This window comes from Phaethon lepturus, unplaced genomic scaffold (genome assembly GCF_000687285.1).
Source record: "Phaethon lepturus isolate BGI_N335 unplaced genomic scaffold, ASM68728v1 scaffold29831, whole genome shotgun sequence".
NCBI classification, from domain to species: Eukaryota; Metazoa; Chordata; class Aves; order Phaethontiformes; family Phaethontidae; genus Phaethon; species Phaethon lepturus.
In genome coordinates, this window is record NW_010520273.1 from 46,847 (window position 1) to 55,803 (window position 8,957).

The 8,957-nt window shown below is 36.9% G+C and overlaps 1 protein-coding gene across 1 annotated transcript in view; it reads right to left on the reverse strand.

Moving 5' to 3' along the window:
- The window catches only part of BACH1 (BTB and CNC homology 1, basic leucine zipper transcription factor 1), a 21,667-nt gene extending 16,586 nt beyond the window's left edge, over positions 1-5,081 (reverse strand). The window contains 1 exon segment of the mRNA XM_010297344.1: positions 4,950-5,081. The gene's annotated coding sequence lies outside the window, so the exon portion shown is untranslated.
- Between the last annotated feature and the right edge of the window lie 3,876 nt (positions 5,082-8,957).

The window sequence follows — 8,957 nt, forward strand, 5'->3', positions numbered from 1 at the left end:
CCCCCCCCCCCCGCTCTCAGACAAGTCAAATGAAATCAGCAACAAGTAACTAAAAAGAAGGAAAACGGACACTACAAACAATGATAACACAAATTGTTTCCTTGGTAACCAGAATAAAACACTGATTCTACCATGCTACTTTTATTTTAAAATTAGCACTTAAGTAGGGAAAACTAAAAGTAGGCACAACTTGTAAAAGTATTCCAAAAGTCATCAGATGACTGTATATTTAAATCGCCATTCATTCATTAAGTCAGTGTCAACAAACAACATGACTGAAAAGATGCTAGAAAACAAAAACAAGCAAGAATATTCTTTACAATATTTGATATGGCAGTTAGCATCAAAAATAAGGAGAGTCCAAAAAGATCTTCCAAAACTTAAAAGTCCTCACATCACAGGTTGAAGGGATTAAAGAAGAAACAATGTGAAAGGTCACTAACTACAAATCCTCAGTTAGTGGAAGAAAACTCGTACTGTCAGTATGAGAGCATTCCTCAAATTCCTCTTACCTGACGTACACCTAATAACCTCATAGTCTTGACAGGAGAAAAAAAAAAACAAAGAAAATGCAATAGTATAAAAACGACATAAAGAAACACTTGCAGCTGAATGAATCAAGTTCTGCTTTGAAAACACAACAAACATGCTACTATGAAGTCTCCATTCTTTATGAGACAGTGATATTGAGATAAGAAATGTTTTGCCTAAGGGCAAAAGTATTTTCTCCTAAATACTGGCTATAAAACATTATTCTGCTTTATCAAAGTGAAGTAACTCCATTTTTTCCTCCCTACTAGCATATAATTCAATAGGAAAACTATGCCTAACAGTTACCTGTAAAATTACCGTATCTTCAGTAAATTTAGACATCTCTACTTTTAATTGACTAGATATATACATATTTGTTTTCAAGGAACATATAAAACACTTATTATTTTAATGAACATTAGCACTGCAACAACATTTCAAAAAGGAATATACATTTGTTTAAGTACACAGCATTGAGATCAGAGCAAGATGCTTATCAAGATTCATTGGCAAATACAGATCTCATCCAAGGCTCATTTTTCTCATTTAAAATTATTCATTATCTTATATTATTAACATGGAGGTAATTGTGAAGTATAGTAAGGTACTTTAAAATTAGACTGCAGGTTTGCTCATCTACTTGCTTACAACTGGTAGCAATTACTGCTCTTTAACTCCTAGTTGACTGCAGTATAAAAGTTCATTAAATGATCCTCTACTTCCCTTCCCCCAAATCTCTGCTTTAAAGAGTCACTTGCTGCAGATCTTTAGGTAACCCATAAAGCCTCCCCATGTAATACTTAAAAAAAATAAAAATATATATATTCCAAAGATGACAATCATTATGGCTGAGACCAGATAAAGCTATAAGGAACTGTTCTTGCTAAGTTACAGAAGGAAAATAATAATAGATACTATTACCTTGGAATGGATAGCATAAGAGTAGGAACATAGTACCAGGATAAAACTCGTAATAGTGTGATGTTTTTCTCATCCACAGGCATACAAATCTGGCACAAGGTAGATTAACTTTCATGCTCAGCAGCACCATCGCAACATCTAAAAGTCTCACTCAACATCCTGTGGTCAACAGGAAGAGTGTTATGCGAGAGGTGAAGGAAGCTTTGAAGCATCAAGTTGTCACTGAAGCTGACAAAAGCATGCATAGAAGCCAGTGTACATTTATGAAAAGGCAAAAGAACTGCTTAATGTTTAAGTATGTCTGAAAATTCAGTTACACAGTCCTGGAAGGAGTTTTGTATTGCATTTCACAAAAAAAAGATCTATACTCTCGAGTAATATATGTAAATATAAAAATAATGTATTGTTTATATAATACATAATTTTATGTAATATACACACACATATATATTAAAATAATAATAATAAACTCAGTAAATGCCTTTTACAATAGGTTTTCCTAGCAAACCACTCCTAAAAAGTCAGGATTTGGTACACTACCACTTTCTCAATTATTTAATGCTGAGGAGTAATTTTCCCCCTTATGCAAAAGATAGCAAAACACACAGTGTACACGTACTGACTTAAAATACTCAATGCAAGCCTTTTTTTGTATTGTTGAGCCCAAACTTCACAATTTGCCATAATGATTAAGTCCCTTGTGGCTGCAAAAAGCTTGTAACAAGCAGAAATCCCATTCAAAGGGGAAAGTTATATGGCCAACCAGAAGCAATAGCAATAAGATGCAGATGTTAAGACAACATTCAAAACCTTAGAACAATAAAGCAACTGTACCACCCATCAGCTCACTACAAATATTAACATCAGCAGCAATTATCCCAAATCATTGCCACTTATCCAGATGCCCACTGGAAAACTACCAAAGAATTCCAGCTTTTCTCTGTAGAGAATTTCTAACACACAAATGCTCTGTCCAAAATATTTTATTAATAACAAATGCCAAACATACACGATCATAAAAACCAACAAGACTAAATAAATAAAACATAGTATAATCCAATGCAGTGAATTAACAGTAAGAACTTTTTTAGACTTTATTAGACAGAGTATCTCACATTTTGCATCAATGTTAGAAAATCCCCCAAAATGCCATATAGTTTACAGCAAAGCTTTTCAGTAGCTTAGAAAAAACAGTCACGTAACATCAATTCTGTATGCTGATAGCTGGTTTCTTGTATACTTGCATCATTTTTTCTGAACAAAGATGACAAAAATAACAGCTGGAGGTGTCTCTGCCTGCCTATGCCAGCTGCCAGGAACTTTACCACAGAGTAACTCAGAACAACAGCAAGACGGCTAACACAGTGGTAAATTCAGTGTCCTTTAGTTTATACTTAAACACCACAAAACCTGAAAAGGGTGAGATTTCAACATACAAAAGGGGTACGCTTTTACAGCTAAAGAGTGTTTTTAAATTTGGACCAGCTGACACTGGAAAGATCTGCTGGTGGCGTTAGAAGAAAATTCACAACTAGAAAGAATGAATGAGTCACAGAAATGAACTCCATAGGCTCCAAGACTCTTTAAGGCAAACAGCCAAAGAATACTAAAATGGCCCTTAAAACTGAGATACAGGTTTGAGAGCGCAAATCACAGTCACTTCTGCTTCTATTTTACATCATGATACACCAAAGTTTTGTGTACACTTACCAAAATACTTTTTGAACATTCTGAGCTTGAATGTTTCCAATGTCAGTAAAAATACAAAATCTGAGCACATGAAAATCAATAATGGTCATGCATTTACTACTCAGAAGGCTTGCACTTTCAGGAGAGACATAGCTGATGTGCCAAACTCACAATCTAAACTCTTGGCAGTAAATCTAAGGACCTGGGAAAAAAAATCCAGTAGGTAATGGTCACCAAGATGCCTGTGGGATCCCACAAAATTGATTTGGATTCAATTGCGTCTACCACCCAAACCTAATGATTGTCTGAAACGCTCACTGTCAAATAAAACACAGGACTGTGCTTTGTTACCATCACCTGTAATACACTTTATAGCAAGTGGGGCAATAAACGAGCACAAATTGATCTGTGGTTCTTCTGTCTTGAGCTCTACTAAGATAGAAATGGTACGAACAAGACCCAAGCAAACATAAATGAGCTACAGGAGTTATATCCTATTAACTCAGTGTTTTCCTTTAAAGAGCATTATTTTCTATCAGTCAGTCAATAAATCCATTTCAGATATTCCTATAAAGAGCTATTTTTTTATTCCTAGACTCAGAGTGGCTCTACCATCACCATCAACTCAGTCTACACACATGGGGTTTTTCTGCTGACCTTCAACTACCATAAATATCCTGTAAATGATCCAGCCCAAAAGTTACTCAATTTACTAAAAAAGTAAACCAAACGCTGTTTCTTAATCTTTACTTACTTAGTGAACAACCATCTGCTAATACCATACTGGATATCAGTCCTCTGCAGTAATCCCAGTAACCCTCACTTCTACACAGGTAAACTTGTTGAAATAAGAGAAAGCACAGCGTGAAACTCTGAAAGCTTCAGCAGCTGCAGAACCCAGGCGGGACACCTTTGCTGCCACTGCTGAGCTGGCTGAACTTGGACATCCAGGTGCAATTTCAGATGTGATCACCATCACAATAAAACTATCAAGATTAATTTATCATCTAGCAGACAATAAAGGTCTGCTCAGCTATCACCATGCTTGTAATATTATCTGTACACTTAGAACACTTTAGGTTCCTGAACAGTTGGAAAAAAGGCACTGTAGACACCCCCCCCCCCCCCCCCCCACCCCCCCCCCCCAAAAGCCTGAAGAAAACAAACTCTGGGTGCTACTCCTGACTCCTACACTGATCTATTGAGTAACTTCCAGCATGTCACTTGTCTCTGTCAGTTCCCTTAGGGTAGACATTCACACTTACTTTATCCTATAAAAAAATTCTGTCATCCACAGATGTAAAGTACAAAGGGACAACTAAAACTTACTGCTGCTAAAACAAGACTGTTTGGATAAGAGAGATTATTCAAAATACACTGCAGAGGCTTTTTTCTGAAGTTTTATATCGATGTCCTTGCCCCCAGCTACCTCTCCTTTTAAGGAAATAAAGTTATGTTACAGATGAATGCCTACAGCAGTTAATAGCTGCTGATTCATGTTATGCTGACAAGGAATGAACAAGCATTTTAGTGTTCATGTTTATTGCTTCTCCTTCTTTAGTTCAAAAAGACTTTAAAAGAAAAAAGTGATTAAAAAAAGCAAGTAGTAAGCTTTGTTTTGTAAGAACAATGCTTTCTCCTCTAGAAAAAAGTAGGTCTCCTCTTCAGATGATTAGCACACTCATAATTAAAATTCTAAATTGTATTCTTTATTAGTCTAAACACCTGGATAATATTGTTCACAGCTTAATTACATAAATGAGCTTTTTAAAAATTATTAGGTTGTATTTCTGCAACATAATTCATACCACAGCATTTGGACTCTTGTCAAGTCACAAGCGAGAATTAAAAAGAATCACGGGAAGTCTGGCAAGTTTTAAGTCTGCACTGAGAGTCTTAATTTGTTTTCCAGGTTTTAAGCCCAAATATTCACTTTTTTTAATATTTGCAAGCTATATGAGAACTTGGGGTGTGGGGGGCGGGTGGGTGGAACCTGAGATAACTACTAGTCACAAGACTCCAGAAGCTGGGATTTTAAAGACAAAAAGCAAAGGATCGATACCATGTAATCATAGAAATTTTCCACAGAGCAGAGGTTTTAATAGTTTCCCTCAGAAGATGATATAAAGCAGTCCACATCAAACCCAGAAAAAATACTACTACTTTGCAGTTTACCATTATTTAACACAACACTAATTGTTTAATTTTTGGATCAGGGATAAAAATCATGTTGTGGGATTTGGTTTGTTTTACTGATAAAAAATGAAATAGGACTGAAAGGATTTCAGAGACTCCTTTGAAGTATTATAAGTGATGGGATTTTGCTGGAATTCTGCTGGTACTTAAATAGAGTTACTCTGGGAAGATAACAACAATGCACAGGCTTCCTAAAGGCACAGTTCACCTAAAAAAAACCCCAAAACACCTAACAACAAAACAAATCCACAAACACAACACCCAAAAAATACTAGTAGAAACTGATTTTTTTTTTTTTTAGTAAGAACTAGGTTAGATAATAAAATGTTCACTTAGGATAAGGCGTAAACTGGCATAACAAAGCATGCACAAATAACATCTAGTGTCAACTCTTGCCTTTACTTAAGGGACAAATACCTTTGTATTTGTAGCTACATATTCTACTCCTTGCCACAGTTGAACAAACCACATTAATTATTTTGTTTTAATGTCAGAATCTATTCTCAAGTGTGTATGTCAAAATATTTATAATGAATACTAAATTAATCATCTGTGGTCCTAATGAGTCTTAACTTAGAAGGACACAAGAAAGAACCTGTAGGAATTGAGAAGCAAATATATTGAAAGTCAAAGAAAATACTTTTTGGAAATTATATTCATAATCTTGTTCCTTGTATTAGTGTTCTACCTCCGATTTGTTTCCATAACTGTTCTACACAGTATGTGAAACTGAAACAAAATTCTATGAGTATTTTAGACATAAGTCCGAAAGAACTTCAGAAACATTTCTATGAAAAAAGAAAAGCATAGGTTCATCAGAACTGGCAATATTTATATAATACGGAAAAAAAAAAAAAGACACAGAAGAGCAGACTTCAAATGGTAATTCTAGTAAAGACCTCCACCAAATTACAGAAAGCTGCATTTCAGTTTTCCCATCAGGAAACTGCAGACCATTTCCTATGTGACATACGATGTTAAAAGATACGGCCTTACTAGCTGAGCTCTAAACAAGTGTTTTTGGGATGGTAGCATATAAAATACTGATCTTAAAAGAAGCGTAAACAGGAATAGTAAATGCTATCTATTTATTTATCAAAGTATTGGTCAGCGGGCCAAGACTGGAATCCAAACAAACACCTACAAACATTATCTTGACAGTTCAAATTAAGTCATTCACAAACAAATTATCTCAACATGATTCTAAAGATTAACTGAATATTCTTTAAGATCCAGGCTCTCATTTAAAGGCATTTTGAGTGACTGATACCCTAGGCTACCTCTTCCACTCTCCGAAGTATGTCTAATGATTAAACTCAATGTATTTGTATTTCACCAATGCTTCTAAAGTCAATTTGCCCTTCATAGCGTACTTCCCCCTCCTTTTCAGTAACTGACCGGTCCGTTGAGCCTCATCCTGACCTGCTAACTCACATTTATACAAAATACTAAGGTATCCCTTCATATTACTTAACAAGAACAAAATTTCCCTCCCTGAAAGGGGCCTTAACTGAAAAATACAGCATACTTCTGGAGATGGAGTTACTTTTGTGATAGAGCCTGTGATTTATTACAGCAAAGTGAGCTTTTTCCTCTCCACACTGCTAATCTCTGAACTGAAGGTGGGGGGGCAGGGAAAACTGCAGGTGCGTCCTCATACATTATCCCCACTGCAGTCATAGTAGGCTGAATTCATACAACTTAGTGGTTGTTTCACCAGTTATTTTCTGCTCACTTCAGGTTTTGTTCCTACACACATTTGCATCAACATATTACCTATGGTTTAACTAAGGATTGCATATAAACAGGACTTACACTACAAATACCACAAAGGTTTTTTTTCTACCCCTAAAACCTCCCTCATGAAACTTTCAGTGGTCGAATACTAGGGGACAGCTAAAATGCCAGCACTCAGACACAAACATGAATCCTTTGACTGACCAACCACTCCTCCCCCTCACACCAGCATGCCCAGTGCAGGGAGAAAGACGGGTCTATGATTAGACCTGAATTTATATGAACACATCTTCTCATCTTATAAAACTGGGAAGGGGAAGCGGGGGATGACATGACAAGGAGACTTGTTGCGCTATGTTTGCCTAAACCATAGGACAAAGTTATTTGGGACTCTCACAACTCATGCGCAAAGACAAGTCTGCTCTATGCAAAATGAGAGTGCCACCTGATCCAAATGATCAGGTAAAGGGTATGTTTGTTAATACTAAACAATTATATTAAGATAAATTTATTACTGTTCAAAATATCCTTAGCATAAAGATTTTAGAAGACATTAAAAGCAAAGAAATACTTAGCACACCAAGATCTTCCACATTTTTGAGTATAAAACACTCGAAAATACAGTAGAAGGGAGTTAAGCCTCCATTTCAGCATTTTGGTTAGAATCAGGAGTGGGCAAGAGAAGCAAACTTCCCAAACATCCCACTTACTGTGCTTTCGTTCACTTCAAAAGATGGACAAGGACAACAACAGTAGATTCTTTTCTAGATGAAATAAAACCAGAAAACATACTCTAGAAGTACTTCTAAAGAAGTCCAAATACTAAGGAATTCAGTAGACTTAGCTCAAAGGAAGCCCTTCTGAAAAACATAGAATGTGGATATTCTGTTTTCAAAGAGACAACCGTTTCTCTCTGCAAATCTGCCACTCCTGGGCCTCACTACTTGCTAACATGCACACAGACTTACATGTGTTAAGGCATCCAAGAGTAATTATGCCATTTAAGTAATCTTAAAGTTATACTTATAAACCATGAAATAAAGTTTGGAATATCTTAGTTCCTTTAATTTGGACTCACCATGTTTGACAGGAATATACTCTTGTGTTTTCTCTTCAGGATGGCGTAATATTTGAGATTAAAGAACTGACTCTATTACTAGAGTATTCAGAGTGACACGTAACCATGATTTACAGTGTTTCTGGATTGCAATTATTCCATTATTACGGTCAAATGTTTTTCACAGACTGAAAGTGCCTTCCTGAAGTGCCTCAAATTAATGCGTCTGTCAAAAGTTACCGCACAATGAAACTGTACATACAGTTATCTTCACTTTACTTTTACTGCTAGGTTTGCTTTTTCCTTTTTTAATGCAACATTTGCAGCACTCAGTTGCATGTGAATTTGGGATTACTGTTATATAGCCACAGTAAAATGGAGAATGTAAATATAATTTGACAGAAAAACAAGTGATGATTCTTTCATAATTACTACGTTTTCAGCATGCCCCAAAGCATGCCAAGTATCTCACTGTACAGAACCAGACAGGCAGGATTTGTATCTCGTTGTTTATGGTCTAAAATAACTCTTCCCCAGCTCCCACAAAGGGTATCAAACACTCAACACACCAGTTGCACGTTTCACCCAGGCAAAGCGGGGTTACCGCCCGATCTCCAGCAGGGTTGAGCTGTCCCTTTCGCACAGGGCCAGGGACCGCGGCGTGGGAGAGTCACGCCTGTGTCACCGGAGCGCACGGGCACATGGGCACCCGCAGAAACCGGGGACGAGACGCTGAGTAACGACTGACTGCCCAGCCCCGCGGCGGCGCTGGGCACAGGCCTCGGGGGAAGGAGAGGGGTGCGGGGGGAATACCTGCAGCACGACA